A 25,891-nucleotide genomic window follows, 5' to 3' on the forward strand; every position below is an offset into this window, starting at 1 on the left:
TACTATAGGATCGATGCCAAACAAAGGTCAGATCCGCACGAACGGTCAGATTTAGAATGACCCTTTGTGTGTGCAAGAAGAAGCGATGGCTCAAAAACGTTTCTGTTAAAATATTTTTGCTAACTAACCTCGTGCTCAACAGTTCCAAAGAATAAACGACCAATCCAAAGCGAAGTTTAAGTATACGAAATGTGACGGATTTTAAAACTGCTTCATAAAACTGAACTTTTCTTTTCGCTAAGAGGTGTAAGAGGTTCATCATCAATGTATAGTTTGTTATGACAATGTACAAACAAGTCATTTGGTCCTGACTTCAATGCCATAGATCCAAATAAAGTTTATTTGATCTTTTACCAAGAGAAATGAGCAATACTGTTTTTTTAACCAGCTGTTGATATACATTGATTCACGTAATATTTATGTTTTAAAAGCGTATTTTTATCTATTTTACAGTAGAAGTTTGTACTGAGTAACTTTATGTTAAAAGTCACAGTTTTCTTCAGACTGGTTTCATTGTCGTGCTAGGACTGAACTGTTTGAATAACTCTATTCTCAGGATGTGCTAGCACGTCTGTTTCTCAATGGCCAGTAGGGGCAGATCTGTTCATTAGGCCTAATATGAATTTCTTAAACTTAACCTAATTCTCCTAATTCTCGAGGATGATAGAAGAAATAAAAACAAATGTTGTAGAAAGGTAATCATGGGGTCAATAAATAAGGAAACCGCTCGAGTTAATAAAACTGAACATCTATCAGATCTGGAATAATATGACGTAATGAAAACTGAACCTTGCATATCAACAACCCAGAGATTGAATTCGAACACACTATCAGAAGATTATAGGCCAGGCAATGTATAAAACTTCCAAGGACAGCTGAATAAGAGCAAAAGAAAAAGTCTTCGTCCAGGAAGACTACACTAATATACTTACACAAGTAAAGAACATTTGTTTGTTAAGAGCAGACAATTTGATATAAATATCGTTAAAATCGAATAGGAAAGAGGCTTAAGAAAGTCTAAATACGTTTTAGAAAGATAGAGCACAGCTTTGTAAGAGGAAGAATTATAGAAGTAGACTAAACACGTATAGATGATGAAAGTTAGCAAAAAACGTATTTGTATCAGCGAGGGTAAAAATACAACAAATTAGCAGGACATATATATCGTCAATATAACACTCTTCAACTAAAGATAGGATAGATATCTCATTCTAGAATGACAGCGAAACCTAATATCTGGAAATCCTCGTTTCTATACCAACTGTTTGTATATATGGAAATCCTCAATGGATTATCTATCCTTAGAAGGTAGGGTATTTGTTGGACCCATCTTTGAAACCCGACTTAGGTGTCGCGACTAGAAAATAAAACAGACTCGTGACATATCCTAATAGAAATGTATTCAAAGTCACACTGTATAACATCTTAATTATAATTATGGTTAATTTCACTTCTAATACTTTATTCTAAACACTGATATAATATGAGAAAACCAAAAGGAAATCCTAGCCACAATGACAATAATTTCCAAGAATCTTCATAAACCATCGCAACCATGCGAGGTAATCACAGTTGGCTTGTTTCTACTATAAGAATGCAATAGGGATTACTTGCATAGTGGCTTTATTTGTCTTGTCATGATTTTTGCACAAACAATTATTAGCTGTCATCTGCAGCAATAGCCTAAATATGAAAATATAGAGAAATGTAACGAGGAATAATGAAATGAACATGAACCAGTGGAAACATTTGGAACGATCTCAGTCCAATGAGAATGTCTTATCAAAACATCTCTGATATGTGTGAAACTTTCAGAAGTTAAATTCTCACTCAGATAATTTGTTCTTATCACAAAATATACGATTATTTGTTTTTTCTGCTTAGTTAGAAGGATGTCTTGTTCCTATGGATTATTCAATAATAAGATAAACAAAACTCACTATAACCAGTTTCTTACACATTGAAAGAATGCCATAACATTAGGAAAAATAATGGCCACCTATTCTAATGTGTTTCACCAATAGCTAGTACTTTGAAAGTAAAATATAAACCAAATTTTTCACACACTTGAACATAAATTACACTCTATACTTTTTTTCAAATTCTTTACAGCTCCCAACAATACGATTCAGCTTCAAACTTAAAACTTAAAGAATTCTTCAGTACTGCTACACTCACATTAAAAAAAAAATCCGAAACTGTCCTTCGTGTAACACTTTCTTTTAACAATGATTCGAAATAAATAAAGCATATTTTACCAAAAATTGTGTTTAGTTTTCATGAAAGACAAACATATTACGGGCGTTTTATAATTATCAACATCACAAAAAAAAGGAAACCATCTATTGACCAGATATTTAACTTTTTATGAAGCATTTTTGTTCGTATTCTGTTCAGTATTTCATCCACAATATAGAAAACGTTTCATATAACAACACATTCTGACTTATGCAACTAGAAATGTACCCACACAACTTTGAATCAAATACTACAAATATAAATATATTTTCTTACCGTATATACTCCCGTGATTTCGTTTAGTAAACACATGACCGGAAAGAGATGGTTTATAGCACATTTGTTTCAAGTATATAGACTGGAGAATCAAAAATACACTTCTTACAAAACCATGTAGTTTACGTCTGAAAAGGTACAACTCCTATTTCAAAATTTGTCAAAACCACGTAGTTTACGTCTGAAAACATACAATTCCTATTTCAAAATTTGTCAAAACCACGTAGTTTACGTCTGAAAACATACAATTCCTATTTCAAAATTTGTCAAAACCATGTAGTTTACGTCTGAAAGATACAACTCCTATTTCAAAACTTGTTCCTATCAGAAACTGAATGTAAAATATAACAAATCTATTGAGCTCACTAATGAATTAACGAATCTATAGATATGTTATATAGGTTTTCATGTCACACGGTCATTAAGACTTTCTAATCTTAAAGCCAATAGAAACATTTGGACAGTTTCATAACTAAACCCTGTTACATCAAAACATTTCATACTAACTAAAGTTGAATGAGAGTCAGCTACAAAGTTAGTTTCCTAAAGGTTTTAAAAGTTAGAAACATTTTTAATACACGATTTTCCCCGATTGGAATTTTATGTTAATACTGGAAATAACCTTCTTAAATTCTTCCATAATTATATTTATTATCACTATTGTAAAAGTCCATTGACTTTTAAGACAATACTTATTTTATTGAACAATCCAAATTTGGTGATACTAAAATAATAAATGGAATATGGATCCTATAATTTTGTTACAGAGGAAAACTCAGATAACATTATTCATTAAACATAAATACGGATATCTCTCGTGCTGAAGGTCATATTGTGCTTAACAAAACTGAAACCTCAGGTTGGTAAGAAAAATTATAGTTTGTTTTCAGTTGCAATGGATACAGTTTTCCTAATACATTAAGTTGCACAATGTTTTCTCAAGAAACATATTCAAAACGCCTAAATATACAAAACATAATATTAAATTATTATACAAAATATTAATCGTTATCGTAGACCTCTGAAATCAAAGTTTTAAACTAGTCAAAACACTCTTCTTAAAATAAAACATAAAACTTTTGTGTAACTCGGTTTCCATTTAAACATTTTCATATGTTTTAAACTATACTACACCATATTAAAACGATTTTTAACAACTTAAACATAAGTCATTAATTTAATTATCAAACACCAAACTGCCAGTCCACTGGATAATATCTTCTTTTAATCACGAGAGACCTAATTTAAGAATAAAAATAAAAATACGTTATTTCATCATATCCTCTAATAATATTTTTTTTGTACATGCCTCCTATAACTGTTCTGAAACTAAAGGATAGTTTACTTTTAACTAAGTTGCTTTGTATAATTTCTTCTATACTTTCTGTTTTACCTATATCTGTAAACTCAACGAAACCTTTAAGCATATTACGAAGGCATCTACGAGTATATTTAGTGCTCACAGGGAATGCTGAACACAAAAAAATAGGAAAATGTTGTTTGCTTATAACTGATAATAAATCAGAAAACATCCCAACCTCAAGTAGTTTTTAATGTAAATTATATTCAATCCGTTTTGTTATTTGAGAAACTCCCGATTATTCAGAAATGATACATTGCAACCATTGTTGGCTATTTTCAAATAATTTGTTTTAAATTTCCCGAAATTCGCTTGTTGGCTTTGTTTTATTTTAACACTATTAAAGGGTTTTAGGCCTAGAACTCGACAATAATTCTCTCTTTTCTCTCTCAAAACTTCAGATGAGTTTGTTTCGCTATGTTCAGTTATAAATCTGTAAGCTAACTGTGCATGCATGTGGCTTCCTTACAGCCCTGAATTTTACAGTATGTGGTGAAAACTAGCTACAATATACGGAAGATGCTTTCGACAAAAGTTACCTTATCAAAATTAATTATCTCTTTCATATTAATACGTATTTACAATTTTATTCTCGCTTTCTGATTAAAAAAAATATTTTATTGAATGTTTATTTATTTGAAAATAGCTCACTGCCTTAGCTTATTTTATTGATTTTGTTATAAAAATGATATATTGTTAGATGTAATTCATAAACCAGAGGGAGACACGTTAGGCCTTACCTCTCCCATCTTGTACTTAAATGACTGCGTGAAATAATTTTAGTTTACTACTTACTTACCGAAAGATAATAATTCAACATCTAAATTAATGACCGTTAATACGAGAAGCAGCTGAAGAATAAAAAATCTTTTGCACTGATTATAGGTAATCATCAGATGGAACACGTTAGGCCTACCTCTCCCATCTTGTTCTTAGCATATTCAATTCAGTTCCTCCGCGATCTGAAGAAAACAAAACGTAGCCTTGGAAAGCATTCATGGCATGCGATGCTAGACGTACGTCCTGGAGGAAGGAACAAAAATTAGCAGGAGCTACATTAATCTGAGAAAATTAATCTGGTAAAACTTTCCCATGATAGAGCCCATGAGAAGGAAAGCAACGTGAATTATATATTTAATATTTTGTTACGTCTTTAAATCTTGACTTTAGGCTTTGGCAAATGCGAGCCTTAATTGTTTGCAATTTTGAGAACGATATATTGAAATTTCACCTCTTTTAACTCGGCAGTTGAGGAAAAATATATAAATGTATATAAATATGAAATGTTTAAACTCTAAATAATATTAGTATGTGCTATTCAAAATTACTTTTATGCGTGTGTTTTTTAAAATATTTTGGAATTATTCTATAGCTTTTACTAAAAATAATTCTACTCAACGGACTTAATTTTGGATTTCTTTAAACGGTGACTATTAGAAAATATGATTGGATAAAACAGTTACAAAATGCCCTGAGAAACAGAAAGTTTCTGAATTAAAACTTCAGGAAGAAATACTGTGTGTTTAACTTTCAAATACGACTTCAGGAAGAGATATTGTGGATTTAACTTTCAAATACGACTTCCAGGAAGAGATACTGTGGGTTTAACTTTCAAATACGACTTCAGGAAGAGATACTGTGTGTTTAACTTTCAAATACGACTTACAGGAAGAGATACTGTGGGTTTAACTTTCAAATACGACTTCCAGGAAGAGACGTTTTGGGTTTAACTTTTAGCTTCCATCGGAATATTAATCACATATTTCTTTTATGTGGGTTTTAACTATTTAAAATTCAAAAATAAGCAATGAAAGTTCAGAACTTCATCTCTCATTTCTCTGTCTAAAGGATCAGTTGTCATAAAATTCAACCGAGGTTTCTAAATTGTACTTTTACCACGAAAATGTCTGTTCAAAAGAAAAACGATACAAGACTTGTTCGTGCGATCCTGAGAAGTTCCATAATTCATTCATTAACTCACTCATTTTGACGCAAAGATATGCAATGAGCTATTGAAATTTTGTCACCAGTGGGGATCGAATTCCGAATTTTAGCATTATAAACCTCTGAGATACAGATTCATCTTTCTTAAGCGTAAAAAGCACTTAAACTAGCCTAAAATGTTAGTAAAAGTACTATACAAATAAACCCCAAGATGAAAATAACACGCATTTAAGTAATTGGTGGCCCGGCATAGCCAAGCGTGTTAAGGCGTTCGACTCGTAATTCGAGGTTCGCGGGTTCGAATCCCGGTCACACCAAATATGCTCGCCCTCCCAACCGTGGAGGAGTTATAATGTGACGGTCAATTCAATTTTTCTTTGATAAAAAGAGTAGCTCAAGAGTTGGCGGTGGATGGTGATGACTAGCTGCCTTCCCTCTAGTCTTACACTGCTAAATTAGGGACGGCTAGCGAAGATAGCCCTCGAGTAGCTTTGCGCGAAATTCAAAACAGACAAACAAAACAAGTAATTGGTACGGGTTGCACATGGGGTGTAGAACTTCTAGTTCTTTTCAACTATTAATAAATTACTCAACGCCCTCTATATTTTTTCTATCAAATAGTTTGCTTCCTAATATACAGAAGCTAGTTTACAGCCTGTCTTTCTAATGAACGTATCAGTGGAACAGGGGTATGTTGAAACGTATCTGTCTTATATTTTTAAAAGAAAAATTTATAATTAAATGATTGGAGTTTTAGGCTTAACTTTTAAAGATGAAAACGGGAATTGATGGGATCAATTTTTTTTTTCCAGCGAGAAGAGAGTTTATCCATTTATCTATGACATAAGTAATTTGTTAAAATAACAACCAAGCCAACTAGCGTTCTTTCGGGAAATTAATATAAATATTTTTATAGCAATGTAGATAAATTCTCAGATATAAATGGCAGAAAAAAAAGACAGAACACCCTATAGTACTAAATATATTTCTCAGCAACAAAACCAGTACGTATTTTCCATGCTTTTACATTAAACTCTTACGTAAGATTAATTAATTATTATAGTGATTAAACATTTGATAATTAAACCATCACTTGATAAATACGCAAGTAACAAGACGAGATTTACGTATTTACTGATTTTTTTACTTATTTACTGATAATAAAATTTCCGTATAATTTTATTTATTTACTCGTGAACTTTGTGTATTTACTTGTACTTCAGAAAAAGGTATTTTGTTAAATTTTGATTTTTACAAGTAATTAAAACACTACTAATGATTTAGTTTCATTACAAATGACTATATTAAGACCCTTCTATAATGTGATTTTTAACACCACAGTTTTGTTGAATTTCGAGGCAACTGTTTATTATTGTTTCATAAAACTGTAACGGATTGGTGCCAGTAACGGCTTAAAATGGCATACATTATAAGTGGATTAGAATATTTACGAATGTAGCGCCAACGAAATAGACTTCTCATGAAACATTAAATCCTTGTCACGCTGGACTTCCAAGATATAGACAGTTAACACGTGCACGCTTGTATGTGTTTTGATAAAATTACGACACTTACGCTCTCGTTGTTCATAATGGCAGCTTTAACGACAGACTGTGTAAATATCAGTGTATAACACCTTCATATTCCAGGATGCCGAGTCGAAGCACATTTTAGCTTGATATCATCTATCCATCACTCATATCAACTTACAGTATTGATTTCAAACATCTATATGCCATAAACTCAAAAAACAGACATGTGTCCTGGTCACGATGAATATTTAGGGACCATGAAAAAACGCGATGCGAGTACAGCATTCCGCCAGAGTAACGTTTGTAATATCAATACAACTGTTGCTGCGTGTTGAGATGTCCAGATCTTTAATGTTACATGTCATGACTGGACTTTTATTTGTAGCGACTTTATGTTGTTCGTGTGTTGAAACGAGATAACACCGCTGACATCCGAGAGATGTCCTTGACCATCCTTCTAAATGTGGATCACTTAGCGTAGCGTAACTTCGACCAAGCGTGGATTTTTTCCACGCACGTTTTATAAGATCAAAATTTTGGGAGACCAAGTCCCTTGTGTGGTATGGAGTCAATAGTTGACTATAACTAACGTACGTTTTGGAACTCTAAGTTATGACAGACCAAGTCTCTTGTGTGGTATGGAGTCAGTAATTGACTATAACTAACGTAAGTTTTGGAACTCTAAGTTATGACAGACCAAGTTCTTTTTGGAAATGGAATTTAAACTTAAACTTGCCACAAACAGATAACATGTTCATGTTTACTGAAATCCACCGAGACCATATCAAACACATTTTATTGTTTTATGATGTGGTGGATCAACCTAGGCTTTTAATGACACCCCTCATTATTTCTGTAAATAATACACAGTCCACATGAAAATATATTTTAATTTAAAATAAAGTTAATTATGAGTTTAATATAAGAAACTGAAATTGTATTAGCGAACTCAAAAGTGCTATTTTTGTGAAAAACAAAAATTTGCCATTTAGATAATACATAAAAACTTATTCTTTACTGCTATTAAAAATGTTGAACTAGTTATAATAAAATACATACAATATCGTGCTGTTGTTTCGTAATGTAATAAACCCATTTGACATCGTTTTAAAGTTGCAAGACTAGAAAATGAAAGTAAAACTTTTTTTACTTCAGTTGATAAAAAAGGTCTTAAACCTTAAACTCTATTATATTTTACAGCGAAACATACTTTATTAAGTTATGTTTGAACAAAGATAAAATTATCAACAGTTTTAATAGCTTCTTCATTAAGTTATGTTTGAACAAAGATAAAATTATTCAACAGTTTTAATAGCTTCTTTATTAAGTTATGTTTGAGCAAAGATAAAATTATCAACAGATTTAATAGCTTCTTCATTAAGTTATGTTTGAACAAAGATAAAATTATCAACAGTTTTGACAGCTTCTTTATTAAGTTATGTTTGAAGAAAGATAAAATTATCAACAGTTTTAATAGCTTCTTTATTAAGTTATGTTTGAACAAAGATAAAATTATCAACAGTTTTAATAGCTTCTTTATTAAGTTATGTTTGATGAAAGATAAAATTATCAACAGTTTTGACAGCTTCTTTATTAAGTTATGTTTGAACAAAGATAAAATTATTCAACAGTTTTAATAGCTTCTTTATTAAGTTATGTTTGAGCAAAGATAAAATTATCAACAGTTTTAATAGCTTCTTTATTAAGTTATGTTTGAACAAAGATAAAATTATCAACAGTTTTAATAGCTTCTTTATTAAGTTATGTTTGAACAAAGATAAAATTATCAACAGATTTAATAGCTTCTTTATTAAGTTATGTTTGAACAAAGATAAAATTATCAACAGTTTTAATAGCTTCTTCATTAAGTTATGTTTGAACAAAGATAAAATTATCAACAGTTTTAATAGCTTCTTCATTAAGTTATGTTTGAACAAAGATAAAATTATCAACAGTTTTAATAGCTTCTTTATTAAGTTATGTTTGAACAAAAATAAAATTATCAACAGTTTTAATAGCTTCTTTATTAAGTTATGTTTGAACAAAGATAAAATTATCAACAGTTTTAATAGCTTCTTTATTAAGTTATGTTTGAACAAAGATAAAATTATCAACAGTTTTAATAGCTTCTTTATTAAGTTATGTTTGAACAAAGATAAAATTATCAACAGTTTTAATAGCTTCTTCATTAAGTTATGTTTGAACAAAGATAAAATTATCAACAGTTTTAATAGCTTCTTTATTAAGTTATGTTTGAACAAAGATAAAATTATCAACAGTTTTAATAGCTTCTTTATTAAGTTATGTTTGAACAAAGATAAAATTATCAACAGATTTAATAGCTTCTTTATTAAGTTATGTTTGAACAAAGATAAAATTATCAACAGTTTTAATAGCTTCTTCATTAAGTTATGTTTGAACAAAGATAAAATTATCAACAGTTTTAATAGCTTCTTCATTAAGTTATGTTTGAACAAAGATAAAATTATCAACAGTTTTAATAGCTTCTTTATTAACTTATGTTTGAACAAAGATAAAATTATCAACAGTTTTAATAGCTTCTTTATTAAGTTATGTTTGAACAAAGATAACATTATCAACAGATTTAATAGCTTCTTTATTAAGTTATGTTTGAACAAAGATAAAATTATCAACAGTTTTAATAGCTTCTTTATTAAGTTATGTTTGGACAAAGAAAAAATTATCAACAGATTTAATAGCTTCTTTATTAAGTTATGTTTGAAGAAAGATAAAATTATCAACAGTTTTAATAGCTTCTTTATTGAGTTATGTTTGAACAAAGATAAAATTATCAACAGTTTTAATAGGTTTTTATTAAGTTATGTTTGAAGAACTATAAAATTACCAACAGAATGTAACGTCAAATCAGAGAATGACACTGAAAATTATTTATTAATTGAATGGATCTATTTCATCTAATGGGTTGTCGTTAGTAATTCAATGTAAATGGTTACTAAACAATCGTAATTGAGACGAAAATATATTATTTAATCTTATTAATACATAAAGGAATTTGTTGTTAACAATAACTGTCATAACTATGACAAACATGGAACATTTTGGAACGTTAGAATTAGATACTGATATTATTTCATATTACAGGTATAGGAACCGCTAACCTGTCTAACGTGTATGTATGAGAAATGGATCACGAGACGCACACAAAAATGACCAAAGACAAAACTTATTATTAAAATATTCTTAACATATATATTCCAAAATAATAAGGCATCAACTCATTCGGGCACGTTTGCTATTTCTTAAAGTTTTATTATTGTATGTGAGTAACTTTAAAGATTGTGATAAGGTGTTGTCTTACCTGATATTCAACAAAAGCCACCGGTGCTCCTCCTTTGTTGTGCATTCTCAGACGGCAGAAACCAGGAAAACTAAAAAAAAGAAAGATTTATCTTTAAATTTATATTTGTAGAAATATTATCAGTCTATCAGACTAAAATTATCAGACTAAAATCAGTCGGGAAATGTCTCACTGTTCTTAAAATTTTATTTTGTCTAATCAAAGACACGAAATCAGCACTTAATGATCGTCCCGCCATCTAGTGACAGTTAGTAAATACAGACTGAAGGAAAGAATATTTTAAACATTTATTTATTACTAATTAGCCAAATTTATTCATTTTACAGCTAAATTAATATCAATTAAATAATTAAATCACCATTAAAATCTTAAAATGAGAAATGTTCAGGCATTTTAATTTTGTAATTTGTCAGCATTTTTTACGATTGTTTTTCTGTATGAAGGATTTATTTCTTTAATTTCCTATAAACAATTTTCTAATTTGTTTCTTAGACAATCTTATGGAGAAAAAAAAAAGACTGACGAATATCGGTTTACTCGTTATATCCAAGAAATCCTAAGTTAGTACAATTAATTAACGTAAAAATTGTAGTCTGTCATAAAAAAATATGGTAGTTAGTAGACGTGGACACAACAAAACGGGTGTTTTAATTTTTACTGTTAATTCATTAGCTTTGATACTTCGAGAACAAAATATTTGTACCAGCCAAAGAGATCTTTGAGTTCTTGTTCTGAAACAAATTGGCCTAGATTTGCAACAAAGAGAGTTGAACAGGGAGGTGTGTTAGATACAGACGAGGCAGAGCCTACAGGACTGGCTAACGCCGGACTCGCCACCAGATGGGAGGGTGGTATCGTGGCGTGAATAGCTCCAGTTCCCGCAAGAGCAGCGTGCGAAAGAGCTGGGTGTACTGTCAAAGGGGGCTGTAATCAAAAGAAATAATAAAAATAAAAGAGAAGAGTTAAAGGTCATTAACCCCTAAGAAAATTCTAAAATAATACTAAACTAGTAATTGACTCGATAATTTATTCTCCGATTAATTTAAAGTACATTTCTTTTCCTTTTACAATAATACATTAAGTGGGATGCTTTACAAATAATATTTCTTAGAAGTAACATAGCTTCAGCTGTATTAAGAAAACTAAAGAGTGACGTCAGAGTGGTTTGGTGACCAAAACAATTTAAAGAAAGCATGCGATGTGCAGAAAGCAGTGCAACTGATATTTTGTTTAAAGAAAACCTGACACCTAATGTAAAAAACATGACCATAATAATTCTTACGTAGTACATAATTACCGGAAGTTGAGCATGCAGTGCCGGATGTAATAAAGCAGGAGAATGAAGACCAGACGTCACTGGCACTTCAGCGTAAGAAAGTGGATGTGGAGACCAGCCATCGTGGACTCCTGGTAGAAGAGTAGCTCCAATTTCTTCTGAAACATAGTGAACTTGGTGTACTTAGAGTCATGAGATGACCTAATCAAACTAGGCTTAACTTTAGAGTTATTTAATATCTGTCTGCTTAACTAACAAAGAAATGTTACTGATTAAGAAAACTTAGACTGATATTTTGTTTCTCGAGTTACTATTCTTGGCTGATTCGTTAAACTTTAATACACTTTACGTCTCTCAAAGAGTTAATGGTAAGTTAGGAGATTTTGGAACACGTAATAAACGTTAGTTCAGTGAAAACAGAGATACAGAGAAGAAATATGGTAATAAACTAGAGTCTTAAGTATAATTCTTTTATATATCTATACAATAGGAAGTTCAGGGACTGAAACTAGAGGCAGGCCATTTGGATAGATTAGCGGCAGTAAAGTGTTTGCAAGATAAAAGTTTGTAACTTGAACAACTTTCAAAGAGGCCTTATTATAGTCCTGGCCCGGCATGGCCTAGCGCGTAAGGCGTGCGACTCGTAATCCGAGGGTCGCGGGTTCGCGCCCGCGTCGCGCTAAACATGTTCGCCCTCCCAGCCGTGGGGTGTATAATGTGACGGTCAATCCCACTATTCGTTGGTAAAAGAGTAGCCCAAGAGTTGGCGGTGGGTGGTGATGACTAGCTGCCTTCCCTCTAGTCTAACACTACTAAATTAGGGACGGCTAGCACAGATAGCCCTCGAGTAGCTTTGTGCGAAATTTCCAAACAAACAAAAAAAAAAAATATTATAGTCCACGGAAACAGAGAAAACTGATTAGATGAAATAGTTTCAAAGCTCGATTGTACGTGATATGTCCAACGTTAGATCAGTGAGTACTAAAGAATATTTTATAGCATGGTATCTAAGAAACGTTAAGTTAGAGGAAATATTCATCTATTGGCTTTAAAAGAAAACCAGAAGTCGTTGTTGCAGGGTATTTCCAGCATTCAGTATGGCTACCTGCGAACGTGTGTCATCTGTAATACAGGCCCGTGTTTGGGCTACACAAAGAACTATCTGCCCATCACGGGTATCGAAAGCCGGTTTCTAGCGTTGTAAGTTCGCGGACGTACTGTTGTCCCACTGGAAATAGGGGTCTAGAATATCTCCATTACACACGTTTTATTTGTTGTAAATTCTTTAACGGTCGTTCACATACATAAAGGAGCTAAGTTAACCAATTCATATCTTTTCTGGGAATCCACAGCTGAAAACTGTACCAATCATGAAAGACGGGAACAAAGTAGTAAGGCTACATTCTGATAAGCGAGGGACTTCTATGTGAAGTGGCTGCATGTTTAAATAGCCTTCGTTAGCAAAATAACCCAAATAAAACTTCCCAGAAGTCGTGACATGTTTCTATGAGCTGGGAAAGTGTTGTTAATTACCAAAGCAACATCATAAACGATTCGGAACCTAAATCGTGAATATTGACACTTGATAAACGCTTTGGAGGAATTCATTTACTGCAAAGTAAACTGTACTTACTATTCATCATCAGCTGATCAGGTGATTGAAACAACAATGCAGATAACATGTGCCAGAAACTCGTCTAAACTTAGTTTAAGGCGTGACAAGCAAGCAGAATTGCAGTGTTTACCAAGCTAAGAGTGGTGCTACAAAATATTTTTAAAACTTTATTAGTAGAGCCCCGCCTCTTTTGGACTACGTATTAAATTATTACTGGAAGGACAGTGTACAACGCTCTCATAAATCAGGTCAATAGATCGTTCGTAAGATGATAGACGTCTGTAAGTCCAAATAACCTGCAGTTCTGTGAGTATATATATGTAATTACACAACGAATGATGTTCACAATGTACAAAAGTTGTGTGAAATTAGACATAACAATTTAGCGATTTATTAAATAGGAACCATTCAGGAATTTTTCATGTACCTGATGATGAAACCATTATTAACGCTGGAAATAAGGACAATGAAAAAAACATTTATAATGCCAGAGGAAAACAACTTTATTAAAATAAAATTTACTTTTTCAGAGATTAAATAGCTATGACTACTTCGCGTTAGGCTAAATAATTTCCTGAAGTGGAGAGGAGCTGTTGTTCACTCAGGGTGTCAAATATCTTCTCAGGAAAAGAGCTCTTTAAGAAACACTTGATTAATATCTCGACAGAAACTGTTGGAATAAAAATTACTTGCCGTAAAGCCTTGAAGGAACTCAGTTAAGAGTTTTGGATCCATTGATGGATTTCTTTAACATAATAAAGATAACTAAATTACGTCAACCTTTAATTAAGGTAGTTGACTTACTTCGCATTTTGCTGGAGTTTTCACAGAAGCAAGCTATTATAATGGCATATGCCTTAAGAGCTTTGTTTTTTAAATTTCGCTCAAAGTTACTCGATGGCTATCTGCGCTAGCCGTCTCTAATTTAGATATGTAAGACTAGAGGGAAGGCAGCTATTCATCACCACCCACCGCCAACTCTTGGGCTACTCTTTTACCCACGAATAGTGGGATTGACCGTCACATTATAACGTCCCCACGGCTGAAAGGGCAAGCATGTTTGTTGCGACCGGGATTCGAACCCGCGACCTTTGGATTATGAGTCGAACGCCTTGACACGCTTGGCCATGCCGGGCCATGCCTTAAGATATCTGAGCTATTTGTTTAATGTGGATTGTCTCGTTAAACGTCGTAGGAGAAAGACTGGAAACACAGACTTGAATTTCAGGACTGATGAAACTGATAGACTAGAGCAAGAAGTCTTTTCTCCCATAGCTACTTTATATTCAGAATTAAAAATTTGCTGAATGTGGTTATGCACAATTGAAATTTTAGCTTAAATACAGTGGGTGGACACATGGATATGGAAGGCTGTGTTTCATTTAACTTTAGTTTCTTGATAGATTGTTAAATATGGGATGTACTCACGATAATGTTAATAAACTAATAGAAAACGTATTTAAGTTTTGACAAATTTCATGTAAGAAATAAACTAATTGTTTATCTATCTAACAATATAAATACAGGTAAGAATGTATTGCATTCTACTGTATCATTGTTTATCTATCTAACAATATAAATACAGGTGAGAATGTATTGTATTCTAGTGTATGTATTGTAAATAACATAAATATTGTAGATTGGAGATACAGGAAGACAAGTATCACTATCACCATGGTGACCCTTCTTCTGCTTCACAACTTCCGTTGTTTAGAGAAGCTTTACAAATGGGAATACTCAAACGATCGGTACAGGTGGACATACTTTTCAAAGCAAAGACTAACAGATAAATCTGAATAGTGGGAACAAAGTTTATTCCATTAGAGACATAGGTTGAAGAATTTATGATATATAACAATTGTTAGTTTCGTGGTGCTAGAGATATAGATAGAAGATATATGTGATGACATGTCGTTATAAGCTAGTGTTGCAGATAGTAGACTTATGTAAGTCAGATTGACTGTTAGTTTCGTGGTGCTAGAGATATAGATAGAAGATATATGTGATGACATGTCGTTATAAGGTAGTGTTGCAGATAGTAGACTTATGTAAGTCAGATTGACTGTTAGTTTCGTGGTGCTAGAGATATAGATAGAAGATATATGTGATGACATGTCGTTATAAGGTAGTGTTGCAGATAGTAGACTTATGTAAGTCAGATTGACTGTTAGTTTCGTGGTGCTAGAGATATAGATAGAAGATATATGTGATGACATGTCATTATAAGGTAGTGTTGCAGATAGTAGACTTATGTAAGTCAGATTGACTGTTAGTTTCGTGGTGCTAGAGATATAGATAGAAGATATATGTGATGACATGTCGTTATAAGGTAGTGTTGTAGATAAAAACTATTGTTTCTATAAGTTGGAGTTCAGGTAGAAAATCTTTCTAAATGTGGATGGATGACACGGTGTGCTTCATTTTTAGTTCACTCTGCGCAAATTCAGAATAACCATCATATCAACGAAGTGGTTAATTAATTTTTAACCATCAAACTAAGAATAAACTAGTTGATATAAGAACATAACAACACTATGTAGTTACTGTTAGACTAACAATTATATTAACGACGTCTTTCAATTGCAACTGCTTCCCGCTAGTACAGCGGTAAGTCTACGGATTTACGACGCTAAAATCAGGTGTTCGATCCCCCTCGGTGGGCTCAGCAGATAGCCTGATGTGGCTTTGCTATAAGGAAAAACACACATTCAGTTGAAACTATATTCTATTATGATATTTGAAATAACGACCGCGTACTGAGTTTGTAATCTGAAAGAGCAAACGAAACACTTTCCTATGCTGTCAACAGATGCCGCTATAATTAATATGTTTAATGAAGGATCTTTAAAATTAAAAGATAATTAGCTGGAAAACTCAAAACTTATTTTTTAGTGGTCGTGACTGTTAATATGTTATGTTGTAAATCACAACGTTATGCAACACATCCGCCAGAACTGTAATTACTGGTAATAATATATTAAAATTGTGTTCTTAACATTATTCGAAGTTAGAATGGATAATACTTCTTTGCAGACAGTCCCCCGGTGGGACAGCAGTAAATCTACGAATTTAAAAGCTACAATTATAGGTTCGATTCCTTTCAGTAAACGCAGCAGATAGTCCAATATGACTTTTCAACAAAATAATAGCATGCACACTTTTCACAAGTCGATATATTTATATCCATTAAACTGTATCAAACGCTCTTTGATAATTTTATTTTCTTATTATTTTATGTTCGTTTCGGAACAAGACCGCATTGAGCGATCTGCTTTGCGGGAAACCGAATCTCGGATTTTAGCATTGCAAGTTTGAAGACCTAATGCTATCCGATCTGGGGATTCGTTTTATGTATTAAAGATTTCAAAGAGATTTTGTGATGGTTTGATATGAAGTTGTCTGAGCATGTCAGGATTTCTCTTTCTCAGCCCGACATGGTCAAGGTGGTTAGGGCGCTGAATTCGTAGTCTGAGGTCCCGGGTTCGAATCCCCATTGCACCAAACATGCTCGCCCTTTTAGCTGTGAGGGCGTTGTAATGTGACGATCAGTCCCACTTTTCGTTGCTAATAGAGTATTCCAAAAGTTGGCGGTGGGTGGTGACGACTAGCTGCCTTCCCTCTAGTCTTACGCTACTAAATTAGGGACATTTAGTGCATACATCCCTCGTGTAGCTTTGCGAGAAATTAAAAGAAACAAACTATTATGTTTCTATTTTCTAAGTGCACTTACGTCCTGTTACGGGGTGTAGTAAGGTTGGGTAGGTAGCAGCTGCAGGCGGCGACTGCTGTTTCGGTTTGCTAACCTTCGTATTGCTTTTTGCAAATTCTAGTCGAATCGTCTGAGGAAGGTCGGGATCAAATCGAATTCCTTGCTGTAAAAAAGTTCAAGTGACAAAATCAACGTCAGATGTGATCCCAGAGAAACAGACATGAAAACAATAAATAAAGATTGAACTACTTTTATTTCTAAATTTACTACTGAAATGTTGAATAATAATTAATATATACAAACACACAGTTCAATAAACATGTGTATTTTACAGTGTTTCTAATGCACTAATGCTACACCTGGTTATTCAATCTATAAACATGGATATTTTTAATTGATTTTATATCCAAAATAAAATATCGTTTGGTCGTTACAGATTTCTAAACACCCATCTTCTTTAACTGAATTATACAGAAAAAAACTCGTTAAACTAACAGAATTATACAGAAAATGTTGGAACTGTATGATATAGTTCATTGTTCTATAATTAACTGAATTATACAAAAATGTTGGAACTGTACGATATAGTTCGTTGTTCAATGGCTAACTGAATTATACAAAAAAATGTAGGAACTGTATGATATTGTTCATTGTTCTATGACTAACTGAATTATACAGAAATGTAGGAACTGTATGATATAGTTCATTGTTCGATAACTAAGTGAATTATACAGAAAATTTAGGTACTGTATGATATAATTCATCATTCTATGACTAACTGAATTATACAGAAAATGTTGGAACTGTATGATATAGTTCATTGTTCTATAACTAACTGAATTATACAAAAAATGTTGGAACTGTACGATATAGTTCATTGTTCAATGGCTAACTGAATTATACAAAAAATGTAGGAACTGTATGATATTGTTCATTGTTCTATGACTAACTGAATTATACAGAAATGTAGGAACTGTATGATATAGTTCATTGTTCGATAACTAAGTGAATTATACAGAAAATTTGGAACTGTATGGTACTGTATGATATAATTCATCATTCTATGACTAACTGAATTATACAGAAAATGTTGGAACTGTATGATATAGTTCATTGTTCTATAACTAACTGAATTATACAGAAAAAAAAAATGTTGGAACTGTACGATATAGTTCATTGTTCAATGGCTAACTGAATTATACAGAAAAAAAAATGTATTGGAACTGTATGATATTGTTCATTGTTCTATGACTAACTGAATTATACAGAAATGTAGGAACTGTATGATATAGTTCATTGTTCGATAACTAAGTGAATTATACAGAAAATTTGGAAATTGTTTGAACTGTATGATATAATTCATCATTCTATGACTAACTGAATTATACAGAAAATGTTGGAACTGTATGATATAGTTCATTGTTCTATAACTAACTGAATTATACAGAAAATGTTGGAACTGTACGATATAGTTCATTGTTCAATGGCTAACTGTAATTATACAAAAAATGTATACAGAAAATGTTGGAACTGTATGATATTGTTCATTGTTCTATGACTAACTGAATTATACAGAAATGTAGGAACTGTATGATATAGTTCATTGTTCGATAACTAAGTGAATTATACAGAAAATTTAGGTACTGTATGATATAATTCATCATTCTATGACTAACTGAATTATACAGAAAATGTTGGAACTGTATGATATAGTTCATCATTCTATAACTAACTGAATTATACAAAAAAATGTTGGAACTGTACGATATAGTTCATTGTTCAATGGCTAACTGAATTATACACTGAATTATACAGAAAAAATGTAGGAACTGTATGATATTGTTCATTGTTCTATGACTAACTGAATTATACAGAAAATGTTGGAACTGTATGATATAGTTCATTGTTCAATATAGTTCTAACTGAATTATACAAAAAAATGTATGTTGGAACTGTATGATATCGTTCATTGTTCTATAACTGACTGAATTATACGGAAAAATGTTGGAACTGTATGATATAGTTCATTGTTCAATAACTAACTGAATTATACAAAAAATGTTGGAACTGTACGATATAGTTCATTGTTCAATGGCTAACTGAATTATACAAAAAAATGTAGGAACTGTATGATATCGTTCATTGTTCTATAACTGACTGAATTATACAGAAAATGTTGGAACTGTATGATATAGTTCATTGTTCGATAACTAAGTGAATTATACAGAAAATGTTGGAACTGTATGATATAATTCATCATTTTATAACTAACTGAATTATTCAGAAATTGTTTGAACTGTATAATATAGTTCATCGTTTTATAACTAACTGAATTATACAGAAAATGTTGGAACTGTATGATATAGTTCATTTTCAATGACTAAGTGAATTATACAGAAAATGTTGGAACTGTATGATATAGTTCATTGTTCTATAACTAACTGAATTATACAAAAAATGTTGGAACTGTATGATATAGTTCATTGTCGATAACTAACTGAATTACACAAAAAATGTAAGAACTGTATGATGTAGTTCATTGTTCTATGACTAACTGAATTATACAGAAAATGTTGGAACTGTATGATATAGTTCATTGTTCTATGACTAACTGAATTATACAAAAATGTTGGAACTGTATGATATAGTTCATTGTCGATAACTAACTGAATTACACAAAAAAATATAATTACTGTATGATATAATTCATTGTTCGATGACTAACTGAATTATACAAAAAAATGTTGGAACTGTATGATATAGTTCATTGTCGATAACTAACTGAATTACACAAAAATATAAATACTGTATGATATAATTCATTGTTCGATGACTAACTGAATTATACAGAAAATGTTGGAACTGTTGATATTGTTCATTGTTCTATGACTAACTGAATTATACAGAAAATGTTGGAACTGTATGATATAGTTCATTGTTCGATAACTAACTTAATTATATAGAAAATGTAGGAACTGTATGATATAGTTTATAGTTTTATGACTAAGTGAAGTCAGTGTAAGTGTTAATCATATATTTGGCTTTAAACATGGCTTTATCTTGTTTTCGTCTAAATTTTATGGTACTGTGACGTGTTCAGGATTGAAATTTCTTACCTGTAAATCTTGCTTTGCCGCTTCTGCGCCTGCGCGGGAATTAAACGTTACAAATCCAACAGGCTGAAAAACAAAACACCTATTTTTAAAACTCCAAACAAAATATGTTGTTCAGAATAAAATATGAATATTTGTAAAGACGTTTATCAACTTATATGACATCTTACGATGTTTGTTTTGCATCTCCATATATTATTCTACGTTCAGCCTATTATATGGCGAAATAAAACTGACTGACAGCTCCTAAATATTATATACACGTCATCAATATAACAAGCCTAATGGTGTTTCTTTGATTTAGTGCCCGAAGCTGTGATGATGAACCCTGAATAAGCAAAGTTGCAATCAACAGCAGAGGGTACGTCCAATCAAAGAATGCGTTAGGCTTACACGTCACAAATTCTACTTTCAAATTCACCTTTGATGAAGAAAGAAGAAATCTTTAGTTTATGTGTTTATATATAAATATATATAATCTAAATAACGGTAGTTTTAAATCCACTATCTTATCATAACGAGTATGCAAACTAACCAATCATATCATAACGAGTATGCAAACTAACCAATCATATCATAACGAGTATGCAAACTAACCAGTCAAATGTAGCTTTACAGAAAGATAAATACTATTAGGGAGGCAGCAAGTCAATTTTATTATGTATATTGTCATAAGTAAAAGATGTGATACAGTAATGTCTTCCTGTTTTTTTACATCAGATATCTATAATACGGGTCTGCAAAGCTAAATTTCGTAAAAAACTATTTTGGTTTGTTAATAACAGATTTTCCTTATTTTTGCTTCGCAGATTTCGGAAGAAAATTATTTATTTATGCCACGTAAGGATTTTTTACAAACCGGGAAGACAAAAAGCTTACTTAGATCAAGTTATTATTTCACTTACCACAATGAACATTTTTTATTACCATGTTTATTATGCTCGAGTTCTAGAACAAACATTGAAAAGACGCACGTCGCGATTGGTCTAGAGAAATCTACATCCATTGGCTGGCAACATTTTAAGCATAACAAAATGTAACCCGATTTCAGTGAAAATGATTCACTTATGTAAAGGTACGTATGACGTTTTGTGAGAAATCTGTACGTGATTTAGTGAACAGGAATTAGTGTAGAATGTGTAAAATGTTAAGACATTTAAACCGTCACAGACCTTTGTTATTTATTGTAGTAAACGTAATATCTTCAGAAGTACTTAGTTACATGTCGGTCCGATCTGTATCTACTGTACTGGTTCAACTCTTAATCACGCAAATTGTTTAGATTAAAACATGTTTTATGTATGTATTATCTAAATACTTAGCTGCCCCCTAATGGCACAGCGGAATGTATGCAGACTTGCAACGCTAAAAACTGGGTTTCGACGCCATGGTAAGCAAAGCGCAGAGAGCCCATTGTGTAGTTTTATGTTTGACTGCAAACAAATACTGCATTACGGTTACCATTGTAAGAGATCCGTGGTTTGCAGTGAAGTAAGATTGGAAGGCGTTATCTGTTCTATTTTATTATGTAGAATACTTATTATGTAGTAAACTATATAAAACCACATATACTCACCGACGATGTTTTTCCATTTTACTAGTCACCTTCAGGAGAGAACCTTCGTAGCCCTTAAGAAGAAACATACAATAACAATAACACACATCATTCATCAAATATATTTACTTTAGAACGTAAAAATATATTTACTTATACGCTGAATAATTAGAACCCAGAGATGTTTAAATTTAATCTATTTAAAATGATTACGTTGCTATAAGTCACTATAATTTGAGCTCAATAGAGAAAAAGGAAGTTTAAATTAATTTTGCAAAATAATGTTTTACGCAAACGATTAAGACGTTTAAACAAGATGTTAAAGCATTTTTTTTCTTGTAATAGCCAACAAATTGTATTTATTACTATTAAAAATCGTGGTCAGTACTTTATGCCAATGTCACGACTCAGGGACAAGCTTGAGACTTATAACGCTACAAATATTGGTTCGATACACGGGATAAGGACATCGCAGATAACCCATTGTGTGGCTTAGCTCTTAACAACGACCAAAAATACTTATTACATATTATACAAAGTCTTACCTTATACGCTCTAAATAATAGATACAACTCTCGTGGTTTCGCGTCCATGGGAAGACCACTAACGAACAGCGTGCGCACCTGTAAGAGAAAAAATAGGTTTCTGTTTCGGTTCTTACACTTTGATATAATTAAACTAAACAAAATAATTTGGACACGCAGTACAATGGTGTAGGCTTTACTTATTTAACAGCATGTCAACTGAGCAGTGTCTCAAAATGGTACTGGTCGTAGCCATTGCGAGGTTTTCGTTGAAACTAATGTGACCATAACTACATGTTTGATCTATTACAAGATCACTCCTACAACACATTAACAAGGACATGACGATGTCTGCCTCTCTTCTTTGTTCAACTTATACATACAAATATCTTAAACAAGGATCAAGCATATACATATATATATATATTAATAAAACATAATTTCCAGTTTTCTTTTATAAAGGGCCGGCATGGCAAAGCGTGTTAAGGCGTGCGACTCGTAATCTGAGGGTCGCGGGTTCGCATCCCGGTCGCAACAAACATGCTCGCCCTTTCAGCCGTGGGGCGTTATAATGTGAAGATCAATCCCACTATTCGTTGGTAAAAGAGTAGCCCAAGAGTTGGCGGTGGGTGGTGATGACTAGCTGCCTTCCCTCTGGTCTTACACTGCTAAATTAGGGACGGCTAGCACAGATAGCTCTCGAGTAGCTTTGTGCGAAATTCCAAAAACAAACAAACAAGCAAACTTTTTATAAACAAGTAAACACAACGTTGGACAAAATCTTAAACCTCAATAAGTTTGCATACAACAGACTGACAAAAGACAGTTCTGTGGTAAAAACAAGTGCTTGATGACTTGAAATCCACAAAACTTTGGTCTCCTAAGAGATAAAACCAAAATTTATCCTGTTTTTAATTGTTAAGTTTTTGTGTGTGTGTTTTTGCTTCGGTTAAATATATTTAGTGTTATGAAAATTTCAGTTTCACATTTGTGGTTGAGAAAGAATTAATTAATTAAGAACATAGGAGTGAGCACAGCTTTTAATTGGTAAAAGTAAAATACATATTTTAGATCAACATGAGATAAAATGTAAAAAAAGATTTTTTTTTAAAAAAAGGTAATTATTTACATTTCTATAACACTGGAACTGTTTCTAGTATTCGAATTCCTTTATATACATATTCTGTGTTCTCTTTATCTGAGAGGTTCTGGAAAATTACAATAGTAACCAGAAGACCGTTTTAGACTCATTCAAAATTCAACATTAGAGACGTCATATTTTGCATATTGTATATGCAAAGCATTCACATTTAACTTTCGGTCACTGACCACAACAACGATACCACGTTTCATATATTGTGTACACTAAGTGTCCACTACTTTCAATTCATGTGATACATTATCAGATACGGAACACGGCGTTATAAACATCTCCAGATACAGAAACTGGTGCTGTTATCATTTGTCATAGATACCGTTGAGTCTTATAGGATCATTTAGAGCACAGCGTCCTAATACTTATACTAAAAGTATAAGTCCGCATGCGTGTTTCGAATAATAACAGATCACAATAGGTGTCTCATTTTATTGTCAGGTAAAATCCAAAGTGAGAATATATAACTTACTCGAAACGTAAAGGAACTAAGATACATACGAAAAAAAAAAAACACCCAAAACCATACGTCATGCAATTCATCCTTAAACAGACGTTCTTATGTAAATAATACCATCTGGCAGTTGGTATACACCTAGTTTCGATAACCGCAGATCCTCTTAAAACAACTATAGATGGTCTAAAGTGACACTACCAGTTTAAATATTTTGTTAAGATCTGTATTTTTCTGGAAAGAGCAACAATGTTTTATTTAAGTTACGATTTATCATCAATTAGTTGTTAAACAGCAGAATTAGGTTTTGCATTTTGTATGAGGACATATCGAGAGCAATTGCGATGAGTCCAAATAAATGTGACAAAATAAATCTGGTAAACACGAAGTTCTTTATCTTCTCACTGTTCATGTGACCATTTGTTGCTTCTGTCACCTAAACACTTTTGTGACAAGCTTACAAGATTGGACTCCTTTTCCACTAAGGATTGTAACTGAATTTCCAAACACCCACCTCGTAAAGGAAACTCATTGCATCCATAAAATTCTCTATGTTCAACAGCGAACATCATGTAGTTGTTTCCAAATGCGACAGTTTTCATCATCATTTTGGAACAGATAGTAGATGTTGTTGCATTATTATTATTTCTTTAATCAGCAATATATATGAACCAAAAGAAAGGTAAGGTGCACCGTAAGTGTTGCACATGTTCTAACTTTGTTATAGAATGCACACTTAGGAACATAAGAACAAATATGTTGAATAACAATGAGCCATATATATGTATTAATACAATGTAGTTTTCACTTTATGTCTTACAAACAAGTAAATACAACGTTGGACAAAAAATCTCCTATACATCATTTTCACTATTAGGCTAAAATTCTCTTTTGTTGAGTACCATCTAGAGATGGAGTGGCAAAACCTTTATTCTCTTCTACTAAAAGATCCCCCGTGAGAAGACTGCTGTGGTTAGATATTATGTTACTGGTGGCTAACCGTGAGAAGACTTCTGTGGTTAGATATTATGTAACTGGTGGCTAACCGTGAGAAGACTGCTGTGGTTAGATATTATGTTACTGGTGACTAACCGTGAGAAGACTTCTGTGGTTAGATTTTATGTTACTGGTGGCTAACCGTGAGAAGACTGCTGTGGTTAGATATTATGTTACTGGTGGCTAACCGTGAGAAGACTGCTGTGGTTAGATATTATGTTACTGGTGGCTAACCGTGAGAAGACTGCTGTGGTTAGATATTATGTTACTGGTGGCTAACCGTGAGAAGACTGCTGTGGTTAGATATTATGTTACTGGTGGCTACCCGTGAGAAGACTTCTGTGGTTAGATATTATGTTACTGGTGGCTAACCGTGAGAAGACTTCTGTGGTTAGATATTATGTAACTGGTGGCTAACCGTGAGAAGACTACTGTGGTTAGATATTATGTTACTGGTGACTAACCGTGAGAAGACTTCTGTGGTTAGATTTTATGTTACTGGTGGCTAACCGTGAGAAGACTGCTGTGGTTAGATATTATGTTACTGGTGGCTAACCGTGAGAAGACTGCTGTGGTTAGATATTATGTTACTGGTGGCTAACCGTGAGAAGACTACTGTGGTTAGATATTATGTTACTGGTGGCTAACCGTGAGAAGACTGCTGTGGTTAGATATTATGTTACTGGTGGCTAACCGTGAGAAGACTTCTGTGGTTAGATATTATGTTACTGGTGGCTAACCGTGAGAAGACTTCTGTGGTTAGATATTATGTTACTGGTGGCTAACCGTGAGAAGACTGCTGTGGT

The 25,891-nt window shown here is 32.5% G+C and overlaps 1 pseudogene across 1 annotated transcript in view; it reads right to left on the bottom strand.

Moving 5' to 3' along the window:
- Positions 1–3,593: 3,593 nt before the first annotated feature.
- LOC143231887 (protein couch potato-like) overlaps positions 3,594–25,891 on the bottom strand; it is a 124,670-nt pseudogene continuing 102,372 nt past the window's right edge. The window contains exons 2-10 of the transcript XR_013017271.1: positions 22,504–22,581; positions 21,980–22,032; positions 20,407–20,469; positions 17,312–17,453; positions 11,988–12,124; positions 11,394–11,614; positions 10,691–10,760; positions 4,791–4,897; positions 3,594–3,753 (exon numbers count right to left, since the gene is read on the bottom strand). The product of XR_013017271.1 is annotated as a protein couch potato-like (transcript). The remainder of the gene's footprint in view (positions 3,754–4,790; positions 4,898–10,690; positions 10,761–11,393; positions 11,615–11,987; positions 12,125–17,311; positions 17,454–20,406; positions 20,470–21,979; positions 22,033–22,503; positions 22,582–25,891) is intronic.

The sequence above is a fragment of the Tachypleus tridentatus genome, chromosome 11 (genome assembly GCF_004210375.1).
Source record: "Tachypleus tridentatus isolate NWPU-2018 chromosome 11, ASM421037v1, whole genome shotgun sequence".
In the NCBI taxonomy this organism is placed as follows: domain Eukaryota; kingdom Metazoa; phylum Arthropoda; class Merostomata; order Xiphosura; family Limulidae; genus Tachypleus; species Tachypleus tridentatus.